The sequence below is a fragment of the Hyperoodon ampullatus genome (assembly GCF_949752795.1).
Source record: "Hyperoodon ampullatus genome assembly, chromosome: 8".
Lineage (NCBI taxonomy): Eukaryota > Metazoa > Chordata > Mammalia > Artiodactyla > Ziphiidae > Hyperoodon > Hyperoodon ampullatus.
The window spans coordinates 114,444,652-114,470,545 of record NC_136921.1 but is presented as its reverse complement, the minus strand read 5'-3'; the positions used below and the strand labels follow the sequence as shown (position 1 = coordinate 114,470,545).

The 25,894-nt window shown below is 38.9% G+C and overlaps 1 protein-coding gene and 1 pseudogene across 2 annotated transcripts in view; one reads left to right on the top strand and one right to left on the bottom strand.

The window, feature by feature from the left end:
* Positions 1–25,894, top strand: part of ARHGEF4 (Rho guanine nucleotide exchange factor 4) — a gene marked incomplete at its 5' end in the record, with an annotated part of 217,953 nt that overhangs the window by 45,519 nt on the left and 146,540 nt on the right. The gene's annotated exons all lie outside the window — the stretch shown is intronic.
* Positions 2,115–2,998, bottom strand: LOC307056912 (glycine N-phenylacetyltransferase-like; annotated as a pseudogene). Its single transcript has one exon. The product of its transcript is annotated as a glycine N-phenylacetyltransferase-like (transcript).

Genomic DNA, 25,894 nt, shown 5'->3' with positions numbered 1-25,894 from the left:
TAGGAATTTCTATTTCTCCCTTCAAATCTGTAATGTTTGCTTCATATATTTGGGGGCTCTGATGTTTGGTGAATATATGTTAAAATTGTTATATCTTCTTCGTGAATTGATCCTTTTATCAATCTATATTGTCTTTTTCTCTGTAAAAGTTTTTGATTTAAGGTCTAATTTGTTTGATTTAGTATAGCCACCTTAGACCTCTTTTGGTTAGTATTTTCATGGAATATATTTTTCAGTCCTTTCACCTTCAACCTATTTGTGTCTTTATATCTAAAGTGAGTCTCTTGTATACATCATACAATTGGATCACCAAAGTTTTTTAAAAAAAACAATTCTGCCATTTTATGCCTTTTGATTGGAAAGTTTAAGCCATTTATATTTAAAGTAATCACTGATAAGAAAGGATTTACTCTGCCATTTTGCTATTTATTTTTTGTATGTCATATAACCTTTTTTTATTCCTCATTTCCTCGATTCCTGTCTTTTTATTGAAGTTGCTTTTTATTGAAGTATAGTTGATTCACAATATTGTGTTAGTTTCAGGTGTACATCAAAGTGATTCAGTTACATATATATTTCTCAGATTATTTTCCATTATAGGCTATTACAAGATAGGAATATAGTTCCCTGTGCTACACAGTAAATTCTTGTTGCTTATCTCTTTTATGTATAGTAGTTTTTATCTGTTAATCCCATACTCCTAATTTATCCCTCCCTACTTCCTTTCTGCATTGGTAACCATAAGTTTGTTTTCTTTGTCTTTTTTTCATTATGTAATATCCTTTATTAAATTGTATAAATTGTCCTACAGCTTGGTATAAGAATAATGGCTATATTAATTATAAAACTCCTCCTTACACACAAAAGCACATTACATTTGAATTATCTTTTTCTACCCAGGGCAGTCTTGTCTTGACACAATAATTCATGTTCATCCTGCAACTTGAAACAAGTTGATAACATGCCACACTTTTTTTTTTTTTAAGATTATATAGACACAGAAATAGCAGCTTTTTTTTTTTTGAAGATGTTGGGAGTAGGAGTATATTAATTAATTTATTTATTTTTGCTGTGTTGGGTCTTCATTTCTGTGTAAGGGCTTTCTCTAGTTGTGGCAAGCGGGGGCCACTCTTCATCGCAGTGCGTGGGCCTCTCACTATCGCGGCCTCTCTTGTTGTGGAGCACAGGCTCCAGACGCGCAGGCTCAGTAGTTGTGGCTCACGGGCCTAGTTGCTCCGTGGCATGTGGGATCCTCCCAGACCAGGGCTCGAACCTGTATCCCCTGCATTAGCAGGCAGATTCTCAACCACTGCGCCACCAGGGAAGCCCTATGCCACACTCTTTTATCTTGTCAATTTAGGAAAAAAAAAGTCATATTCAATATTTACAGATTTAACATAGTTCACAGAATATACAAATGTTATGTGTGATAAAATCCCACAAATTAGATCCAGTTTTATAGATTTTTTCCTGATTTACCTTAAATTTAAAGTATCTCTACCACATATATTTTAACAGTTACTTTTAAATAACAATTTTATTTTTGCATGTGTATTGTTTCTTGGTAACAAGATGTTAAGTTGTCCTGCTATTGTGATATGACAAGCTACTGAAATTCTCTTCTCTACATTCCATGTACACACTCTAAATAGAGATAACTATGATGGTGCTGGAAAGAATAATGACACCTTTAGAATAGTGGGTTGCATTTATCCTTCACTGATTATGGATACTTTCCTTACTAGCCATATACATTAAAAGAAAATTGTGAACCAGTACAATAAACTAGACAAACAGAAATACTGCATGATATCACTTATATGTGGGATCTTACCAAAAAAAAGTCTAACTCATAGAAACACAGAATAGAATGGTGGTTGCCAGGGTTGGAATGTGGAGGAAATAGGAAGGTCTGCTGGACCCAAAGGGAGGTTCATGAGTGATTTGTGAACCACACTCGTGGTTCTGTTGACCATTCACACTGCTTCCTCAGAGTCCAAACAGCACACACTGATTCACTGCTGATTACAATTTATTCTTTCTTTCTGCCCACCCCTCTGCATCTCTTGCTATGTGACCAGCCCACCCAACACTGTCTCAGGTTCGTGGCTGCTTCACAGAGGCACACAGTTCCACTGGTTCAAGTCATAGGGCATGGGGATATGATGCAGATTGTGACTAATTTTCTGTATGACTTTGTTGACTCTGTATGGTTACATAGGGGAAAGCCAAGTTTGTTCAGAGTCTGGATGTGGACAAACGACAGATGGGAGACAAGACAGTGGCCCCGGTACTCAGGCAGGGTGGCCCCCATCCACACCTCTCCTGTATGATCCATCAGGGACCAGGACACAGGGGTCCCCTCAGGCCCCAGCAGGCAGAAGTTGGGGAAGGTCCGGGTACAGCACTTGATGAATCTCTGGCTATTCTCATTGCTGACACCGAAATGCCATAATTTATTCATCAAGGCAGCATAGGTAGGATCCAGGGATGAGAGTTTAAACATATCTTGGTCAATGGCTTTGGGTCTGCCATAGCCAGTAGGTAAGTTCTTTGTCTCTGGCAGGGAAGGAAGCAGTTTCCTCACTGTCTCAGGCATCACACAGAGAATGCATTGTGTTTGCTTGACCTTTTAACAAATTTAGTGGTTACAAGATTCTGTATCACCTCATCCAGACTGTACTGTGAACTTTGAATCTGCAAGGTATTTCCAATTGATGACCTCTGATGTGCTAAGGGATTCTTGACAGTTGTTGAGATCCTTAGAATAGATTTGGTAGGTGTTGGTGTAATGATCAAAGTCATCTGCCATTTCCTACTCCTGAGGGTGGCTAACCATAGTATTAAAATCAGGCCACTTGTCCACCCGGGTCTTTAGCTTGTAGGGGTTTCCCTTGTCCATATGGACAGTCCCATACACCTTTAAGGACACAGGGAGGCTCTTCCTCAAGGATTTCTCTAACATCTGCAGCAGTTGTGGGCCTTGTAAGTGGAACATCTTGGCAGGTACCTTAATTTTGGTACCAAATTTTGGTTTCCCAACTCTCTGGTCACTGTGTTCAGGGTCTTCTCTTCAGCTCAACACTTCAGGGACTCTGGTTCTTTGGGATGAGCAGGTAGAATCCTACTATATGAAACCTGTCATCTCCCAAATGTCGATTCCTTGCTCCAACTACCAAGCACTAAGGCAGCCAATGCCACTTTGGGGAATTTTGAAGGGCAGATCCTCAGGACAAGTGGTCTTGGCAGCTTCTATGTCCTTACCCAAAAATCCCCCAACCAGTGGTGGGTGTGGGGCAGCTGGCCACAAGCAGCAAGGCCCCTGTCTGGCTCACCAAAATTTGTTACCAAGTCCAAGCTTGTACTGCTTACAACACGATAGGCCAATAAATTGAAAGACGAGTTGTTGGGACGAGGAATAGCAGCTATTCAGAAAGCCAGCAGACCAAAAAGGTGGTGGACTTGTGTCCCAAAGAATCATCTTCTGTAAGTTTGTTTTCTATGTCTGTGAGTCTGTTTCTGTTTTGTATATAGATTCATTTATATTATTTATATATACACGTATAAGTGATATAATATTTATCTTTGTCTGACTTACTTCAGTTATTATGATTTGCTCTAGGTCCATCCATATTGTTGCAAATGGCAATATTTTGTTCTTTCTTATGGCTGAGCAATATTCCATTGTATATATACACTACTTTTTCTTAAACCAATCATTTGTTGATGGCACTTGAGTTGATTCCATGTCTTGGTTATTGTAAATAGTGTTGCTATGAACATTTGGGTGCATGTATATTTTTGGACTAGAGTTTTCATCTTTTCAGGATATATGCCCAGGAGTGGGATTTCTGGATTATATGGTAGTTCTACTTTTAATTTTTAAAGGAACCTCTATACTGTTTTCCATAGTGGCTGCACCAATTTACATTCCCATCAACAGTGTAGGAGGGTTCTTTTTCTCCACACCCTCTCCAGCATTTATTATTTGTAGACTATTTGATGATAGGCATTCTGACCAGTGTGAAATGATACCTCATTTTGGTTTTTATTTGCGTTTCTCTAATAAATAGCAATACTGAGCATATTTTCATGTACCTCTTGGCCATCTGTATGTCTTATTTGGAGAAATGTCTATTTAGGTCTTCTACCCATTTTTTGATTGGGTTGTTTGTTTTTTTGATATTGAGCTCCATGAGCTGTTTGGATATTTTGGATATTTTGGATATTAACCCCTTGTTAGTTGCATCATTTGCCAATATTTTTCTCCCATTCCATAAGTTGTCTTTTTGTTTTATTCATAGTTTTCTTTACTATGAAAAAGGTTTCTAGTTTGGTTAGGTCCCATTTGTTTATTTTTGCTTTTATTTCTTTTGCCTTAGGAGACTGATCTAAGAAAATATTGCTGCAATTTATGTGTGAGACACAAGAGGGAAGGAATATGGGGATACATGTATATGTATAGCAGATTCACTTTGTTATACAGCAGCAACTAACACAACAATGTAAAGCAATTATACTCCAATGAAGATGTTTTAAAAAAATTTATGTCTAAGAATGTTTTGCCTATGTTTTCTTCTAGGAGTTTTATGGTGTCATGTTTCATATTTAGGTCTTTAAATCATTTTGAGTTTATTTTTGTACATAGTGTGAGGAAGTGTTCTAATTTCATTGATTTACATGTAGCTGTCCACCTTTCCCAACAGCACTTGCTGAAATGACTGTCTTCTTTGTTGTATATTCTTGCCTCCTTTGTCATAGATTCTTTGACCATAGGTGTGTGGGTTTACTTCTGGTTTACTTCTCTATTCTATTCCTTTGATCTGAATATCTGTTTTTGTGCCAATACCATGCTGTTTTGACTACTGTAGCTTTGTAGTATTGTCTGAAGTCTTGGGAGGGTTATGCCTCCAATTTTGTTCTTATTCCTCACAATGGCTTTGGAAATTCTGGGTATTTTGTAATTCCATATAAATTTTAGGATTATTTGTTCTAGTTCTGTGAAAAAAAATGTCATGGGTATTTTGATAGGGATTACATTAAATCTGTAGATTGCTTTGGGTAGTATGGCCATTTTAACAATATTAATTCTTCCAATCCAAGAGCATGGGATATCTTTCCATTTCTTTGAATCATTTTCAATTTCTTTTATCAATGTTTTATAGTTTTTAGCATATGGGTATTTCACCTCCTTGGTTAAGTTTATTCTGAGGTATTTTTTTTGACATGATATTCAATGGAATTTTTTGTTTTAAATTTTCTCTTTCTGATATTTCATTGTTAGAGTAAAGTAATGCAAGAGATTTCTGTATATTAATCTTGTATCCTCTTATCTGGCTGAATTCATCTATTAGTCCTGATTGTTTCTGTGTGGAGTCTTTGGGGTTCTCTATGTAGAGTGTCTTGTCATCTGCAAATAGTGACAGTTTTACCTCTTCCCTTAAAACTTGGATATGTTTTCTGTCTTTTTTTTCTCTGATTGCTGTGGCTAGGACTTCCAGTACTATGTTGAATAGAAGTGTTCAGAGTGGGCATCCTTGTCTTTTTCCTGAATTTAGTGGAATGACTTTCACCTTTTCACTGTTAAGTATTATTTTGGCTGTGGGTTTGTCATAAATGGCTTTTTCATGTTGAGATATGTTCCCACTTTATTCATTTTCATGAGAGTTTTTATCATGAGTGGATGTTGTTTGCTTTATCTGCATCTATTGAGATAATTATATGGGTTTTGCCTCTTCTTTTGTTAAAACAGTGTATCACATTGTTTGATTTGCATATGTTGAACCATCCTTGTGACCCTGGAAAGAATCCTGCTTGCTCATAGTGTATGATCTTTTTTATGTATTGTCGCATTCAGTTTGCTAATGTTTTGGGGGAATTTTTGCATCTATATTCATCAAAGATATTAGCCTGTAGTTTTCTTTTTTGGTAGTGTCTTTGTCTGGCTTTGGTATCAGGGTATTTGTGCTTTGTAGAATGACTTTGGGAGTGTTCCCTCTGCTTCAATCTTTTGGAAGAGTTTGAGAAGGACTGGTCTAAGTTCTTCTTTGTATGCTTGGCAGAATTCCCCAGTGAAGCCATCTGGTCCTGAACTTCTGTTTGTAGGGAGGTTTTTTTTTTTAAGTGATTCTATTTCACTTCTAGTGATCACTCTATTCAAATTATCTGTTTCTTATTGACTCAGTTTTGGCAGGCTATATGTTTTTAGAAACTTGTCCATTTCTTCTAAGTTGTCCAATTTGTTGGCATATAATTGTTGTTTCTCCTCCATCATTTCTTATTTTGTTTATTTGGGTCCTCTCTCTTTTCTTCTTGGTGAGCCTGGCCAGAGGTTTGTTGAATTTGTTTATCCTTTCAAAGAACCAGCTCTTGATTTTATTGATTTTTATATTGTTTTTTTAATCTCTATTTTATTTATTTTCTCTCTGATATTTATTATTTCCTTCCTTCTGCTGACTTCAGGCTTTGTTCTTCTTTTTCTAATTCTTTTAGGTGGTGGGTTAAGTTATTTATTTGAGTTTTTCTTGTTTATTAAGGAAGGCCTGTATCACTAGGAACTTCGTCTAAGGACTGGTTTTGCTGCATCCCATAGATTTTGTAAGGTTGTGTTTTCATTGTCATTTGTTTAGAGGTATTTTCTGATTTCCTCTTTGATTTCATCACTGACCCATTGATTTTTTAGTACCTGTTGTTTAGTCCCCATGTGATCATTTTTTGCCCATTTTTCTTTCTAGTTTCATATCATTGTGGTCAGAAAAGATACTTGAAATAATTTCTATGCTCTTAAATTTGTTGAGGCTTGTTTTGTGGTCTATCCTAGAGAATGTTCCATGTGCATTTGAAAAGAATGTCTATTCTGGATTTTTTTGGATGTAGTGTCGTGAAGATATCAAGTGCAACTGGCCTATTTTGTCACTTAGGATCTCTGTTGCACTATTAACTTTCTGTCTGGAAGATCCGTCCATTGATGTCAGGGGAGTGTTAAAGACTCCTACTATTTTTGTATTCCTGTTAATTTCTCCCTCTATGTCTGTTAGTATTTATTTTATGTACTTAGGTTCTTCTGTATTGGGTGCATATATGTTAATGAGTGTAATATTCTCTTCTTGTATTGATCCATTTATCATTATATAGTATCCTTCTTTGTCTTTCTTGATGGACTTTTTTTTTAAGTTTGTCTGACATGAGTATTGCTACCCCTGCTTTCTTGTCATTTCCATTTGCATGAAACATCTTTTTCCATCCCCTCACTTTCAATTTATGAGTGTCTTTTGCCCAGAAGTGAGTCTCTTGTAGGCAGCATATTGTAGGTTCTTGTTTTTTTCTCCAATCTGCCACTCTATGTCTTTTGATTGGAGCATTTATTCCATTGATATTTAAGGTAATTATTGATAAGTATGTATTTATTGCATTTTTAAGCCTTGTTTTCTGGTTGATTTTGTAGTTCTTTGTTCACTTCTTCTTTTTTGTTTTTCCTTATGTGGTTTGATGGTTTTTCCATTGTAGTGTGCTTGGGTTCCTTTATTTTTTGTGTGTGAATCTATTGTATATTTTTTATTTGTGGTTATGATGGAGTTCAAGTATGTTGAGCCATCACTATATCTGCTTGCTTTAAACTGATAGCCATTCAAGTTCAAACACATTCTGAAAGATCTACATTTTTGTACTCCCCTCCCCACATTTTGTGATTTTGATGCCCTGTTTTATATCTCCATGCTTACCCTTTTACTGTTCATTGTACTTATAATTGTTTTCATAATTTTTTTGATTTTTTTAAATCTATGTACTGGCTTATTTGAGTGATCTTCCATGCTTTTATATAGTTGCGTTTCCTACTGTGATTTTCTCTTTCCTACAGATTCTTTCTTCTTTTTTATTTAGAGAAGACATTTCAACATTTCTTTTAGGTTGAGTTTAGTATTTCCGTATTCTTTCAGTTTTTGCTTGTTTGAGAAATTCTGGATAGAATATCCTAGGTTTCAGGTTTTTGCCTTTCAGGACTTAGAATATATCATGCCACTCCCTTCTGGCCTGCAAAGTTTCTGTAGAGAAACCAGCTGATAGCCTCATGGGGGTTCGATTGTAACTGACTGTTTTTCTCTTGCTACCTTTACAATTTTATCTTTAACTTTGGACTTTGTAACTGTGATATATTTTGGTGTGGGTCTGTTTGCGTTCATCTTGTTTGGAGCCCTCTGTGTTTCCTGTATCTGGATATCTGTTTTCTTCTTTAGGTTTGGGAAATTTTCAGCCATAGATTCTTCAAATATATTTTCAATCCCCTTCTCTCTCTCTTCCTCTCTCTCTCTCTCTCTTTTCTTGAACCTCTATGAGTAGGTTAGTACACTTTATATTATTCCATAGATCTTGCATGTTGCTTTCATTTTTTTTCTTTTGTCTTTCTGTCCACTGTTCTGATTGGTTGATTTCCATTATTCTCTCTGTCATTCACTTATTCATCTTCTGCATTATTTACTCTGATCTTCATTGTTTCTAGGTTGGTTTTATCTCAGCAACTGAGTTGTCTAATTTTGATTGGTTTCTCTTTATAGTTTCTAGTTCCTTGTTACAGTGATCTGCATTTCTATCAATAATCTTTCTTAATTCTTTTAACATTTTGATTACCTCCTTTTTGAATCTAGAAGACTGGTGAGGTCTTTTCATTATTTTTTTTCAGGGTTTTTCTCTTATTATTTTAATTGGGAGTAGTTCCTCTGCTTTTTTTATTTTACTTAACTTTCACTGTCGCTATGAAATTAGTCTACCTCGTGTAGACTGTGCAAGTCCAATATTTTTGGTGCAAACGTTGTTTTTGTTTGTTATGGATGCTAGTCACAACTTTCCTCAGAGCATGCTGGCCATTATCCCTTTGATTGAGGGTGTGATTGGTATTGTGACTGTAGACTGCACTGGATGTTGGGTGGGGCCTCCTCTTTGCTTCATGACAGTCACAGCCCTGTTGGGGGTAGGGGCTGTTCCCCAGTTATTGGAGTAGAAGCCCTGAGGGTCAGGTTCAATAAGGCTCCATTGCCCTTAAGCATGTGTTTTGTCCTTAACAAGGTTAGCACTGAAGCAAGTGAGGCCCACAAGTGTGGTCACAGCAAACCTATGCGCTGCGGGTACAGGCATCCATGGTTCTGCCCAGAAGCAGCCCAAGGTCATGTCCCTTTCTTCGTTGTGTTCATCCCAGACCTAGTGGTAGGCTGGTGTTGGCAGCCAGGGCATTGTGGCTGCAGAAATTGATGTGGTTGTGCTGCTGCTTGGAACCTGGCTGCCTCTGTGGGAGGGCTCTCATAGGACCTGTCTGCCTCAGATCTGACTCCAAGCTGCAGTGTGGGGTGAACAGAACTGGAGCCCTCTGCCAGTAAAGGAAACACTCTGTACTCCTCCCCAGGGGCTATCTGCCAGAGATGTGAGACTCTGTGAAGCCATCTGCCACCTGGTATTGGTGCCAACAAATTTCGCTGCTGCTAGTCCTGCCCCTGGACCTTCCCCCAACATGATAATGGGCTCCAGTGTCATCCTTACCCAGACATGCATGCCCTCACAAAGTCTGCAACTACTGAAGGCAGGACCCCACCATGCACACTCTGATAATGGGCTCCAGTTGTGGACCTGGGCCAAGATGAGCCCATGCTGACAAAGGGCTCTGAGGTTCCTCCCAGACCACACCCCAGGCCCCAGGGCTGTCTCTGCACAGCTAGACTGAGTCCACTCCCAGGGCCCATCTGCCTGAGTTTCAGGACCTAGCCACTGTGCATATTAGCAGCCCTGCCTGGCTCATGTTTCAGGCTGGGAAGTGCAGCGGGGTGGCAGCCACCAGCACTGGTCTCTCTCTGCCCTGATTGCTAGTAAACCAGCATGCAGGCATTCCTTGCGAGAAGAGACCAGGCTCCTCCAGCCCTCTATCTGTCCCAGTACACCTCCCAGCCTGCAGGGGTCTTCGCAGGGCAAGAGCCTGCCCATGCAGACCCTCCCTCCTTCACAGGTTCTTCCCAGGGTCACAGGTCCCATCCTGATGCCTTTTTTTTTTTTTTGTCTTACCCAGTCATGTGAGGATCTTTCTTGCAGCTTTGGTTATATAAGAGATCCTCTGCCAGTTTCCAGTTGGTTTTCTGTGAGAGTTGTTCCACAAGTAGATGTATTTTTGATGTGAGTAGAGGTGAGTTCCACATTCTCCTTCTCCACCATCTTGATCCAATCTTTTTTGCTTTTTTATAGTGACACGTTTTTATTACCTTATTTCTGATTATGGCTATTTTATGGACATTTTCTGTATGGTAAAATGGAGATTATATATAATACCCTAGTTATTACAAACTAATTTGAATTGACTCCAGTAGTGCTTCATCTACCCTCTTTATGTTTTGATGTCAAAAATTACATACTTATAGGGACTTCCCTGGTGGTGCAGTGGTTAAGAATCCGCCTGCCAATGCAGGGGACACAGGTTCGATCCCTGGTCTAGGATGATCCCACATGCTGTGGAGCAACTAAGCCTGTGTGCCACAACTGCTGAGCCTGCACTCGAGAGCCCATGACCCACAACTACTGAGCCCACATGCTGCAACTACTGAAGTCTACATGCCTAGAGCCTGTGCTCTGCAACAAGAGAAGCCACCACAATGAGAAGACCATGCACCGCAACAAAGAGTAGCCCTCACTTGCCACAACTAGAGAAAGCCTGTGCGCAGCAACAAAGACCTGATGCAGCCAAAAATAAATAAATAAATAAGTTTATTTTTAAAATTACATACTTATAGATTGTGTGCCCAATAACAGAGATTTATAATTATTTTTTATGCTTTTTCTCTTAAATCCTATGTAAAATTAATATTCAAGTTACAAAGCAGGATTGCAATAACACTGGCTATTACTTTTGCCCATGTTACATTTGCTGTGTATTTGCCTAAGTATGACTTGGAGTTAGTATCTAGTGTCCTCTCATTTTAACCTGAAGCCCTCCCTTTATCATTTCTTAGGGTAGGTCTAGCAATACTGAAGCCCCTCAACTTTTGTTTATATAGAAATGCCTTAATTTCTCCCTTATTTTTGAAGGACAGTTTTGCCATATATAGAATTATTGGGTTTTAGTATTTTTCTTTCAGCACCTTAAATATATCATTTCACTGCCTCTGGTCCAAGGTCTCTGACTACATGTGGCTGATGATCTTACAGGGAATCTCTGTACGTGATAAAGCACTTCTCCCTTACTGCTTTCAATATTCTCTCTTTGGCTTTGAACAGTTTAATTACAATGTATGTTGGTGTGGGTCTCTTTGAGTTTATTTTACTTGGAGTTCTCTGAGCTTTTAAGATTTATAGACTCAAGTTTTAGCCATTATTTCTTCAAATAATTTTTTCTGCTCCTTTCTCAGTGTACTCTTTTCTGGGACTCTGAAAATGTGTATGTGGGCCACTTGATGGTGTCTCACAAATTCCTTAGGTTTTGTTCACTTTTCTTCATTTTCTTTCCTCTGTGTTCTTAAGAGTCAATAATTTCAAATAACCTGTCTTCATGTTCACTGATTCTTTCTTCTGCCTGTTCAACTCTGCTGTTGAACTTTTCTAGTGAATTTTCATTTCAATTGTACTTTTCAGCTCTAGAATTTTGTTTGGTTCCTTTTTACTATTTCTATATCTTTATTGACATTCTCATTTTGTTCATATACTGTTTTCTTTGTTTCTTTTAGTTCTTTGTCTATGTTTTCCCTTATCTCTTATAGATATTTAAGACCGTTGTTTTAAAGTCTTTGTCAAGTAAGACTGATGTCTGGGCTTTCTCAGGGATGATTTCTTTCAATCTGTTTTATTCCTTTGAATGAGCCGCATTTTCCAGTTTCTATGTATATCTTCTGATTTTTGCCAAAATTGAGCATTTGGTTATTATTATGTAGTAACTCTGGAAATCAGACTTCTGCCTTTCCCCATGGTTTGCTGTTATTGCAGTTGTTGTTTTTATTGAAGGTCATAGTAGTCCATTTGTTTTGAGACTCTTCCAAACTACTTTTAAATGCTATGTGTGCTTGTGTATGCTCACTGAAGTCTCTGTTCTTTTAGCTCATGTTCATTTACTGTTTGGAAACATATTTCCTTGAATGCCAAGAGTCGAGATAGACATACAAACAAAACCATCAAAAATAAGAACAACAAAGAAAGAACAACCACCCCTGTAGTCTTTACAGACTGGCTCTTCTCTGGTGCAGTCCTTCACCAATTAGCTAGACTTGTTCTGAGCCTAGAGATTAGATCCAGGTAAATGTTTAAGGTCCTCTCAGGTCTTTTCTGGGCATGCATCTTGCCTGGGCATGCATGGCTTTCTCAGTTTCCCCTCTATCTACAGTTGCTTTTGCATTTCCTCATTTCCCAAAGCACCTCACCCCAGCTTCTCCTCCCAGCCTTAGATAGTCTACTGTATGTCTCCACCCAAATCTCTTGCCCTAGGCATCTTTGAATTTTTAGTCCACTTGTCGTATTTAATAGCAGTGCCTGCCACTTTTCTCACCTGCATTCTGAGTTATGCAAGACAGGGATGAACAAGTAAATCTTTCAGGTATCCTCCAGGCAGGTTATAACAGACAATAGTTTGCAAGTAAGATCTGTTCTGCTCCCTCCAGTTCAAGTGGAGGAATTGGGAACTGGGCTGCAGCTGCTCAAGACCAAGAGTACCACTAAAGTAGATTGGGAGAGGGGTTAGGGTAAGTAAAAACACCACAAAACTTTCCTACAATTTTGAAGATGGGTTTTTCTTGATTTGGAATTTGCTTGATTGCTGCAAACTCTTGATTGCTTTTCAAAGTATATACAAAGTTGGTTCAGACAGCTTCTGGTTGCTTTTTTTTTAGTATATAACTTTGTCGGGGAGCAGGAGCTCAGAGCTTTCTAGTCTGGTATCACTCATCTGGAACGTGACTTGAAAATCATAAAATGCTCTGATTTTCATTGTCACTAATTCTCTGTTTATGCTGTTTCCTTCTTGGGCTCTGTTTTCCCTCTACATCTTATAAATGTCTTTTGGGGCTCCTCCATCAGCCCTCTTCTATTCTTACTCTGCACACAAAGCCTAGATTATCTCATTCACATAGCTTTATGTACATATTGTTGGTTCCCAAAGCAGTCTCCAGCTCAAATTTCACTCTTACATTTGTCAGCCTACTGGATACTTTTACTAAGATATTCCATGGACAAGTCTATTTCAGTCTCATTTATATCCCTCCCAACTCCCAAATCTACTTCTGGACAGCCTCATAACTCATCTTGTCTCCAGTCTTGCCCCACTCTAATTGCATCCCCATGTGGAACCCAGAGGTTCTTTCCTTGTTGTTTTTAGGACCCAAATACCTTAGCATGAAAATCAAGGCTGTTTTGATCTGACTTATTTCTCTCTTAGCACTCTTCTCCTTCCCTGTAACTCCCATTATTTAGCTTTACCAAACTACATATTCTTCCAACCTTTATCATAATGTATTGCCTCCGTCTGAAATGTCTACTTTTTCTGTGGCTAAGAGTTAGTTCAGCTGTTCATATTGGGAAGCCTTTCCTGATGTGCTCTTATCCCACTGGCATATCATCGTTTATTTACTTTGCTGTCTTACCTACCACTTTGTAGTCTCCTTGATTGGAAGAGCCCTTTCACTTGACACTGCCTGGCAAGAAATAGGAGCAATAAGTGAATGCCTACTGAGTGGATGAAGGATACATGTACTACTTGTGAATTAAAATACCAACCCTTATAGAGCATTTTCTGTGTGGCTGACTGTGTGCTTGGTGCTTTACATCTATTATCTATTTTTTTTTAAAGAGATAAGTATTATTAGCTTCCCTTTACAGATGTGGAAACTAAGTCTATAAGAGTTAAAGTAACTTACCTGAGGTCTGTTGCCCAGCAACAAGGGGTGAAGGAGGGACTTGGACTCAACTCAGAATGATCCCAAAGCCTGTGTCCTTTCAGTGTCAGCATTCTTTCTATCAAAGCAAAATTTCAGTGGTTCTTATGTATATATGCATTTTATCAGTCGTTTTTAGATATGTTTGAATATATCACTTGTGTCTGTTGGAGCAGGGAATTAGTATGTATTTGGTAGAATAAAGTAAATCAGAGTCTAAGTACAGTGATTCCTAATTTAGGGGCATTTAGTGCCAAAGTAGGATTATGAGGATGCACTCATTGATGAGGATATAGTGCAAAAAATGTGCAGGCTCTAACTTGCACAAAATTAGTGACCTCCACAGACCTGTGTAGAAGTGGCACTTCCTGGGGAGGATTTGGGGATGCAGGGTGGGGAAGGTGGACATTCTTGGATGGGGCCCAGCTCGAATATGTACTTAGATCAGAAAACCATTAGCTGGAAAGTGGACATGGAATGTGCTTTTAATTTCATTTCCCCTGGGTGTCAGGTTTCTATATGTTTATAGATCCCAGACAGGCATTGACCTACTTAATTATGCTGCCTTCTCAGAGGGGCCTTCCCTGAATACCTTGCATAAAATAGTAGCCAGCTCTCTCCACCCCACCCCATCCCACCCAATTAAACTTTGGAATTCCTCATCTTCTTTACCCCTTTTTGTCTTCTCCATAGTACTCACCACAACCTGAGATGTATTTATTTGTATATTGCTTATCTCTCCTATTAGAATATCAATTCTATGAGGTTGGGGATTTTGATTATTTTTCTTTACCTCAATATCCCCAGGTCCTGAAACAGTGCCAGGCACTAAATCTTTGTGAAAGGGATACTTTGGTTTTGGTTGAGCCTTGTCTGAGTATTAACCACGTGCTGGGTGCTATGAAGACCTTGAGAGGAAGCTATGATATTCTTGCTCTAAGGAAATTAACTGAAGAATTGGAACTGGTCAGAAACTTAGATTTAATTTTACCATCCTCATAAGATGATATGGGGGGGTCAAAAATTTCCTCTTAAGAGTGAGATTATAAATATTTTAGGCCTTGTGGGCAACAATAGGTCTCTGTCACATATTCAACATCCTTTTTAAAAAATAACCTTTAAAATATATTTTTAAAAAATTCTTATATTCAGACTGAACAAAAACAGATCATGCACTGGATTTGGCCCAAGGCCACAGTTTGCTGACCCCTGAGATAGTAAATTAACCTGTTACTATTTCATGGAGGCTGGAAGAAGACATGAGACTCCTGAGTCAGAGACAAGGGGCTTTATTACTCATGGCTCAGCAAGCAGCAAGAGCATCATGTCTGTTCCAGTTGTTTTTGCCCCCCACTCAAGTCCTGTGAGGTCAGTGCAGAGGACCCAAGTGGATATTATGCAAGCAGTGGATTTGTGTCACAGCTGAGGGACACTGAGCTTAGACAATCACTTCCTTTATAGCAAGCCTGCTTTTTGTCCTGGAAGAAGATATTACTTCATCCCTCAAGGTTGCTCACTGAAAACACAACCCTGAGAAATGAGTAGAGATGGAGTTGCATTCTTGGCTTACCCCGTAAGTATGTGTAGGGATACTCAGGGCCCATGGTGGATTGCTTCTCTCGATAGTATTTTCATTCCTTTGTATGTTCAGTTGGATTGAATAGAATTTAGTACATGCCAGGAAATATAAATGGGGCTAATGATACAAAAAGAAATAAAACATGGTCCCCATTCTCAGGAAGCTCACAGGCTGTTAATAACTGTAATACATGAGGTGTTCACAGTGGAGATGTAAACGTTGCTCTGGAAGTACAAATAGGTGCGTGGTAACCTTTTGGGCATTTGGGGAACACAGAAGAGAGAACGTAGCTTTTGAATTGGTCATGAGAAGATGCCAGAATGAGGCAGTGTAGGAGTTTTTCCGATAGAGCATCCAGTTCGGTCAAAGGCACAGAAGTGTGTTGAGCAATGCTGACTAGTTGGGTGTAACTGAAGTATAGTATGTATGGGAGAGGTTGATGGGGAGTGAGGTAGGGAGAGAAGGAACGAGGGAGGAAACTACATTTCCCAGGAGTCTGTCACTTAGATACATTAGCTCGTCTATTCCTCATAGCCTGTCAGATAAGTTATTGAGCACATACTGTGTGCAGAGCTTTGGGGGCTTTAAATACACTAGCTCATTTATCCCTCTTAACTCCCTGTGCAACCTTTTGGCAGATGAGAAACCTGAGACTTAACTAACTTGCTCAAGATCACAGCTGGTGGCACATCTGGAATTTGAATCTGGGTTGGCCTGGTCCCACAGCCTGTGCTCTTTCACACAACCTTCGTTTCCCTCAGAAACCTTGGAAGATTACTTCAAGCAACAGTGCAACATTGTGGAGCTAGGATGTGCACCCGTGTTCACCTGCCTGCAAAACTATTCCTGCTTTCCCAGATTTCTTTCAACATAATTGAAGGAGCTGACTCACAATAGAAGGCAGTACCTTGAACTGTAAATATGAAAGATGACCAGGAACAGTGACAGACATGTAAAGGAAATCCCCTAACCCTCTCTTCCATTTGTGTTAGCTGTCCTCAGCTCCTTCCAAGAAAATGTGGATATTTTTCAAATAGTGAGGAGGCGACACACCATAGCACTCAAGAACACAGGCTTTATAATATGAGCAGTTTGGTTTGAATCCTAGCTTCTCTAAATAGCAGTGCAAAATTCGGCAAATCGCTTACTTTCTCCAACTCTCGTTTCCCTCCTTTGAGAAATGAGTTGTGACGATTAAATAAGATATTATTTGTAAAACACTAAACACAGAGCTTGACACAATGGGCTGCATAGGAGGATATTGAAATTGCCAAGAATTAGGGCAAGATTAGCATTGGGGAGGGTTGGCAGTGAGTCAGAAACCAAAATGTTGAAGGGGTGCGAGGGTGTCATCCTCGGGTCAATGTATGGCTACAATAAGCATGGTCATGGGTAGCACAGTCAACATAGATGATATTCAAGGTAAATGACTTAAGACATTGGGCTTCTGCCTTTGCTGGTGGGAGTTCATAAAGCAAAGAGACTACAGTTGTGTGCATACTGTCTTTGGAGGCATCCTCTTCTTGCCCAAGGCTTCTGATATTTTGAATGTTACAGAGATTCTGAGGAGGGAGAGGAAAATGTGGCCAGAATCTCTCGACTTGGAGGTGGCCCTCGAGTGTAGGTGAATTGAAGATAAGGACGGATGGTGATGCAGAGTGCAGATGCCAAGAGCTCCCCAGGCTCAGTGTGCTTGATGGGGAAAGTCCAGTTGGGGCACGTGTGCTGGAGGAGAGCCACCTGGGCCCAAAGGGGATGGTTTGAGTCCAAGGCTGAGTGGGCTGAGAAAAGAAAGTCCCCACTTCTCTGGTCTGTCTGGGTGGCTGGTACACAGGCAGAATTCACAAGAGTCAAGAGCAGCTGGGATGCGGGGGTCAAAAATGCCAGTGTGAGCTGGATATTGAGAATGGTCAGTGGGAAGGAGAGCTCACTGCCCAAGACAGAGAGGAGATCATTCGAGACGAAACAGGCAGAGGTGACTAGTGGCTGGGCCAGGTGTCGGGAAGAGAGAGTCCTCTCCTGATCCCGTGTCCTGCTTCCTTCCCTCAGGCCTGAAGTCCAAAACGCTGGCCCTGTTCCCTGACGCTCCCGACTCTAAGCAAAATGCCAGAAACTAGTGCAGTCAAGGCCATGGTGACTTCCCAAAGGTGCTCTGGGGGAACACCGGGAGAGCAATTGTCCTGATTTCTCAACCACCTTGTGGAACAGCTCCTCCTCCATCCCTGTTGCTGGCCAGGCCCCCTGGGGTGGGGGTCTTCCGTGGGGACTGACATCCTGTCTAGGATTTTTGCTTTTCTTCATTTTTGCTTTCTTTTTATTTCAGTTTCTTTGGGGCTTGCTTTGAAAGACTTGGGCTTCCCCTTTCAGCCCAAGGTTTCATTAGCCCTCTGCCCCTCACCTAGAGCTCCTGGTGAAGCTCCTCTTATTTCCCCTCCATCTCCGACCCTAAGAGCTGTGCTCCAGGATCCCTGAGAAACTGAGATCTTTCAGGAGCAAGCTGATAGAACCTTTGTGCTCACCCCTCAGTTAGAATTGCCTATTGCATATCTGTCTTCCGTATAAGATTTGAGGAAGATTTCAGAATTGAATTGATTGAATGAGATTTCAGAAATCGTATTCGTCTTTGTATTATCAATGCCTAGAGCCTAAAACGCAGTCAGTAAGTATTTGCTGAACTGAAATGAGGTAGAAACCATGTCATCCTCTCATACAGGGTTTAAGGAGAGGCATATGGGACCTGGGGGAGCTCCCTGTGGTTTCTAAGGAGGCTTCTCCTTTCCTGCTGATACTGAGCATGTTCAGGGCAGCGGGCACTCCCTGAATGATGAAGGTGCCCTGATGTCTTCAGGGACACCGGAGCTCCCTCTCCATTTCTCTGGAATGCTGGACTAGTGTGGTAGGCAGTCGTTATGCCATCAAACAACATTTTTTTCAGGAAAAAAAGTGTAACTCAAGGATATATGGATTTCTCAAGTGCCTCTTTTCCGCCCCTCCACACTGAAAATACCGTATTCTCTTATTTACGGCACTTTTCTAAATTTCCTGCGTGGGTGTTGACTCAGTTGTTCAAACCTGGGTAAACCAGAGTCAACTGCAGAACCCCCTGGCCCTGACCCGGTCACAGAGCTGGTGGCAGGGCCCACCTGTGTCCATGGAGGCGGGAAGCAGGGCAGGGAGAGGCTGTGTGGAATGACTGCAGGTATTTGGGGCTCTCTCTCTGATGGTCTAACAGCAGCGGGCAGGGTTGTTTTCCAAGAGGTCTTAGGAAATCAATCTCCTAGTCATCTGCAGGCAGAGGCTTGGTTCTGTCACGAGCTGTGTGGCCTCGGGGGAATTGCTTAGCCTTCTGAGCCTCAGTCTCCTCATCTGTAAATATGGAATAATAGTGTATATTTCTGGGGTACTTCTGAGAATTAAATGAGCTAATTCATGTAAAGTCCGTAGAATAATGGAGAGCTCACAGTAAGTGCTCAACAAATGTTGACTATTATCATCACCGTCACCATCATTATTTCTCCTCATACTGATCTAAAACAATTTTATTTTATGTTGTGAAGGCAAAAAGTGGTATGGGAATTCTGAAAAGAATATAACGGTTTCACCAAGTAATTTAGAAAGGCTTGTTGAAGGAGGCAAGAACATGAAGAAATATAAGTAGTGGCATATGATTAGACAGAAGAGCATTCAGAGAAACTCAATTTAATTTAGTTTAATGGTTAAAGAATACAGATTCTGAACCAGATGCAATTGTAAGATTATTAATTTTGCCATTTACTAGCTGTATAATATCATGTGTGTTACTCAAATCCACTATGCCTCAGTGTATTCCTTTGTAAAATGGGCATGATTATAATATCTATGTCAGAAGCTGTGATTATGATTAAAAACACTTGAAAGCACTCAATAGTGTTAGCTGAGATCATTAATAGTGTGCCTACTATGTGGTGTCCGACATGATTTTTGATACTTTGGGGACTGAAAGGCAGGTCACAATATCTGTTCTGAGCCGTTCATTGTGCGTTGGAAAAAGTAAAACATTCAGAGAGAGAGATAACAGGTAACCATAACACACAGCAGTGTCTGAAAGTGCCCCAAGTGGCAGAAGAATTTGAGAAATATTGTTGATGTGGTACTCTTTTTCTTGGACCAGCAGGAAGTGGCTGGGGGGATGGGCCTTGAACCCTGCAGCTTCCCGTAGAACAGTCTCTGATTGCAGGCTGAGGTCTGTTCCCAGGAACTGCCCTAACCAGGAAAAGGCTTGGCCTCTCCAGGCTCCCTTCAGTTTCCTCACCAGTAACATGAGGACAAAATCCACTACCTCACAGCACTCTAGGAGAGAACTCAGTGGGGTGCCATATTTGAAAGTACATACTTTGAAAAGTTAAATGAAATGGTTTACAAGTTTTCGATACTGTTACTAATCCATTTAACACTTCTACCTCTCTCCCCAGCACTGGCATCACTTCCGCTTAATCCGTATCTGGTGTGCCCTTGTTGTGCACCCCATTACAGGCTCATCCCCCCTCACTGGAGCAGCTCTGAGCTTGGGGTGTTTCCTACATTGAGCCTTTGAGGGTGTGCTATCATGTGTACCTCTGCATATGGTCTGCTCTGGCGGGCAGGCTTATCCAAGGTTCATGGGAAATTTAGAAAGAATTACATCACCTAGAGTGATAGGAAGCTGAACAGGAAGCAACGGACAAAGGAACTTTATTTTTTGAGCCTGGTATATTCCTTACTACACACACACACACACACACACACACACACAGACACACATTTTTCTTCTTTTATTGTATGATTTAAGATATCCCAAACCACGTAAGACACGTGTACAGTTTCTAAAATATAGTTATGAAGCAGACACCCATGTCATCACCACATCGGCCAAGAAACAGGGCCTTGCCGGCACTCCAGAAGCCCCTGTAAGCTCCTCCCCAGTCTATTGTGATTGGATGTTTAATTTTATAATTTAAAGCTTCTTTAAAAAAGAAGCTTTTCTATCTGCATCTATTGGTGTGATCATATGATTTTTCTCTTTTAATGTTATGTTACGTTACATTAATTGTTTTTCTCTTAGTCAACCTTGCCTTCTTGGTATTAACCCAACTTGGTCATTATGGATTTTTTTTCTTACTATATTGCTGGATTTGATATGATGACACTTTGTTTTACATTTCTGCATCTTTGTTCATATATGAAATTGGTCAGTAATTTTTCATTCTCATTAATGTTTTTGCAAGATTTTGAGATCAGTAATGTATTAACCTTATAAAATGAATTGACAAGTGTTACCTTTTTTAAAAAGCTTCTGAAATAGACTGTCTAAAATTTTGATTACTTATCCCTTGAATATCTGGTAAAAATTGCTAAGAAAGTTTCCTTTGTGGAAAAAAAATTAGTATTGATTCAATTCCTTTAATGGTCATTGAGGTATTCACAATTTCTATTTCTTTTTGAGTCACTTTTGGTAGATTATTTTTTTCTATGTGGATATACAGTGTGTCCAGCATCCTGTGTTGAAAAGGCTATCCTTTTCCCAGTGAGTTAGCTTGGCACCAACAAAATGGTCTATTTGTGGGCCCATATGATTTAATCCTTTGTCTCTATTTGGTTCCATCAATCTAGTATCCTTATACCAATATCACACTGTCTTGATTACTGTAGTTTTAGTCTTGAAAGTCTTGAAATCAGGCCGTGTAGTACTCCAATTTTGTTCTTTTTCAAGACTTTTTAGCTATTCTAGGAAATTTGCATTTCTGTATAAATTTTAGAATCACATTACAATTTCTACAAAAAACCTACTAGAATTCTGAATGGGATTACACTGGCTACAGATCAATTTGGAGAAAATTGATATCTTAACAATATTGAGTCTAGTTTTATTAAATTATATTTTTCTGAGAATTTTTCCATTTCATCTAACTGTTCAAATTAATTTGCTTTTTTTCATAAAACATTATTAATATCGTTAAGGTCTGAAATATGTGTGAAGACAGCCTCCTTTTCATTCCTCATATTTGTTATGTGTATCTTCGCTTTTCCTTGACCAAACTTATCAGAGGTTTGTGAATGTATTAGCTAAGGTATTCCTGGGTTCTGAAACAACAACAAGCCAAAATGTGATATTATAGTTTATTTCTCTAAATAGGTGTATGTAGTCGGCAGTGGTTTTCCTCTAAGTAGTGATTCAAGACCCAGGCCTTTTCCATATTTCTGCCATCTTCATGACATGTTTTCCAGGGTTGCTTTGCTTGCCTCTATCATGCTGGGAAAGAGGATGAAAGACACCCGTGGAGGGTTAATGGGCCAGGGCTGAGAAGGGTGTGTGTCACTTCAACTCACATTCCATTGACCAGAACTCAGTCACAAGGCCATAACCACTCAGGCAGTGCTGGGAAATGCTACTGTACTGTGAACCTGGAAAGAAAAGGAATAGGTTTATACAGCTATCTTACGTATTCTAGAGTGATTTTTAATGGTATTTTAAAAAAACGTATTCCTTTGCTGGACCTCGCTGTTATGTACTGGTTTTCTATTTTATTAGTTGTTGCTCTTAGCTTTGTTATATTCATTCTTATACTTAACTTTGTTTTATTTTTTTATTCATCTTCCAACTTCTTGAAAAAGATGCTTCATTGATTAGTGTTCAAGCTTTCTTTTGTAGTATTTAAGGCTACAAATTTTCCCGCTAAGTAATGCTTTGGTCACATCCCATGAGTTTTCATCTGTGGTATTTTCTGATTCTTCCAGTTCAAAACATTATCTAATTTCCATTGGTATTCCTTCTCCAATCCTTGAGTTATTATAAATTGTTACTTACTTTTTAAATATATGGAGATAAGCCTTTATTATTGATTGCTAGCTTAAGTGCATTGGAAGAGAGAAAGTACACTGAATTATTTCAATCTTCTGAATTTTATAATTATTATAATTTTTTCTCTACTCTTTTTGGAAGATACACACTGTCTCCATTCTTTACATATTTGTCCAAGATTTATAATATGCGTATTTAACTTACCAAATTAAGGGATTCAATTTCTTTATCTTCCTCAGGATTAATACAATGATCATTAATTTTTTACCTTTACTGACTTCTTTGATATTGTTATACTGTATTTTACTGCTATGTTTTCTTTTTTAATGCTACTAGATGCTTGTTTGTTTGTTTGTTTGTTTGTGGTACACGGGCCTCTCACTGTTGCGGTCTCTCCCGTTGCGGAGCACAGGCTCCAGACGCGCAGGCTCAGCGGCCATGGCTCACGGGCCCAGCCACTCCGCAGCATGTGGGATCTTCCCAGACCGGGGCACAAACCCGTGTCCCTTGCATCGGCAGGCGGACTCTCAACCACTGTGCCACCAGGGAAGCCCTAGATCTTATTATTGTTATTTTATATAGTGCATGTGCATTTTTACTTACCCACTTATTTGCTATATTTTTTGCTCTTCATTCTTTCTTTTAACTAGAGTTACTCTCCTATCTCAAATTCATCCTTTAGATTTTCCTTAATGAGAGTCTACCAGGGGTGAATTTTCTCAGATTTTTGTTTTCTTAAATTGTACTTTTTTTCTTTAATTGAGGTTTTGTTGATTTACAATGTTCAGGCAAAGTAATTCAGATCTATATCTATATCTATATCTATATTCTTTTTCAGACTCTTTTCCATTGTAGGTATTACAAGACATTTAATATAGGTCCCTGTTCTATACAGTAGGTCCTTGTTAGTTATCTATTTTATATATAGTAGTGTGACTCTGTTAATCCCAAATTCCAATTTATTGCCCCACCTTTCCCCTTTGGTAACCACAAATTTGTTTTCTATGTCTGTGAGTCTTTGTAAATAAGGTCATTTCTATCATTTCTTTAAATTCCACATATAAGTTATATCATATGATATTCGTCTTTCTCTGTCTGACTTACTTCTCTTAGTATGATATACTCTAGGTTCATCCATTACTACAGATGGCATTATTTCATTCTTTTTTATGGCTGAGTAGTATTCTATTGTGTATATATACAACTTTTTCTTTATCCCTTTGTCTGCCAATGGATATTTAGGTTGCTTCCATGTCCTGGCTGTTGTAAATAGTGCTGCTATGAACATTAGGATGCATGTGTCATTTTGAATTATGATTTTCTCTGGGTAAATGCCCAGTAGTGGGATTGCTGGGTCATATAGTAATTCTATTTTTAGTTTTTTAAGGAACCTCCATACTGTTCTCCATAGTGACTGCACCAATTTACATTCCCACCAACAGTGTAAGAGGGTTTCCTTTTCTCCACACCCTCTCCAGCATTTATTTGTAGACTTTTTTGATGATGGCCATTCTGACCAGTGTGAGGCAACACCTCATTGTACTTTTGATTTACATTGCTCTAATAACTAGCAATGATGAGCATCTTCTCATGTGCCTGTTGGCCATCAGTGTGTCTCCTTTGGAGAAATGTCTATTTAGGTCTTCTGCCCATTTGGGGGGTTGTATTTTTTTTTGTTATTAAGTTGTATGAGCTGCCTATATATTTTGGAAATTAAGCCCTTGTCACTCACATCATTTTCAAATATTTTCTCCCATTCCATAGGTTGTCCTTTCATTTTGTTGATGGTTTCCTTTGCTGTTTAATTAGGTCCCATTTGTTTATTTTTGCTTTTGTTTCCATTACTCTAGGAGACAGATCCAAAAATATATTTATGTAATTTATGTCAAAGAGTGTTCTGCCTATGTTTTCCTCTAGGAATTTAATAGTATCCAGTCTTACATTTAGGTCTTTAACCCATTTTGAGTTTATTTTTGTATATGGTGTTAGAAAATGTTCTATTGCATTTTTTTACATGTTGCTGTCTAGTTTTCCTAGCACCACTTGTTGAAGAAACTCTCTTTTCTCCATTGTATAGTCTTGCCTCCTTTGTCATAGATTAATTGACCATAAGTGCGTGGGTTTATTTCTGCGTTTCCTATCCTGTTCCATTGATCTATGCGTCTGATTTTGTGCCAGTACCATACTGTTTTGATTCATGTAGCTTTGTAGTATAGTCTGATGTCAAGGAGCCTGATTCCTCCAGCTCCGTTCTTCTTTCCCAAGAGTGTTTTGGCTACTCAGGGTCTTTTGTGTTTCCATATAAATTTTAAACAGTTTTTTCCAGTTCTGTGAAAAATGTCATTGGTAATTTGATAGGGATTGCATTGAATCTGTAGATTGCCTTGGGTAGTATGGTTATGTTAACAATATTGATTCTTCCAATCCAAGAACATGGTACATCTTTCCATCTGTTTGTGTGGCCTTCAATATCTTACATCAGCATTTTATAGTTTTCAGAGTACATGATTTTTGCCTCCTTAGGTAGGTTTATTCCTAGGTATTTTATTCTTTTTGATGAGACGGTAAATGGGATTGTTTCCTTAATTTCTCTTTCTGATATTTTGTTGTTAGTGTATAGAAATACAACAGATTTGTGTATATTAATTTTTTTCTTGCAACTTTGCCAGATTCATTGATGAGCTCTAGTAGCTTTCTGGTGGCATCTTTAGGATTTTCTGTGTATAGTATCATGTCATCTGCAAACAGTGACAGTTTCACTTCTTTCTTTCCAATTTGGATTCCTTTTTTTTCTTTTTCTTCTCTGACTGCTGCGACTAGGACTTCCAAAACTATGTTGAATAAAAGTGGCAAGAGTGGGCATCCTTGTGTTCTTCCCAATCTTAGATGGAATGCTTATAACTTTTCAACATTGAGTGTGATTTTAGCTGTGTGTTTTTCATATATGGCATTTATTTTGTTCCCTCTATGCCATTTTCTGGAGAGTTTTCATCATAAATGGATGTTGAATTTTACCAAAAGTTTTTCTATATTTATTGAGATGATCATATGGTTTTGATTCTTCGATTTGTTAATGTGGTGTACCACATTGGATGATTTGTGGATATTGAAAAATCCTTGCATCCATGGGATAAATTCCACTTGACCATGGTGTATGATTCCTTTAATGTATTGTTGGATTTGGTTTGCTAGTATTTTGTTGAGGATTTTGGTATCTATGTTCATCAGTGATATTGGCCCATAATTTTCTTTTTTTGTGATATCTTTGTCTGGATTTGGTATCAGGGTGATGTGGCTTCATAGAATGAGTTTGGGAGTGTTCCTTTCTCTGCAATTTTTTGGAGTAGTTTCAGAAGGATAAATGTTAACTCTTCTCTAAATGTTTTATAGAATTCACCTGTGGAGCCATCTGGTCCTGGACTTCTGTTTGTTGAGAGTTTTAAAATTACTGATTCAATTTCAGTACATGTATTTGGTCTGTTCATATTTTCTATTTCTTCCTGGTTCTGTCTTGGGAAATAGTACCTTTCTAACAATTTGTTCATTTCTTCTAGTTTGTCCATTTTATTGGTGTACTGTTGCTCATAGTAGTGTCTTATGATCCTTTGTATT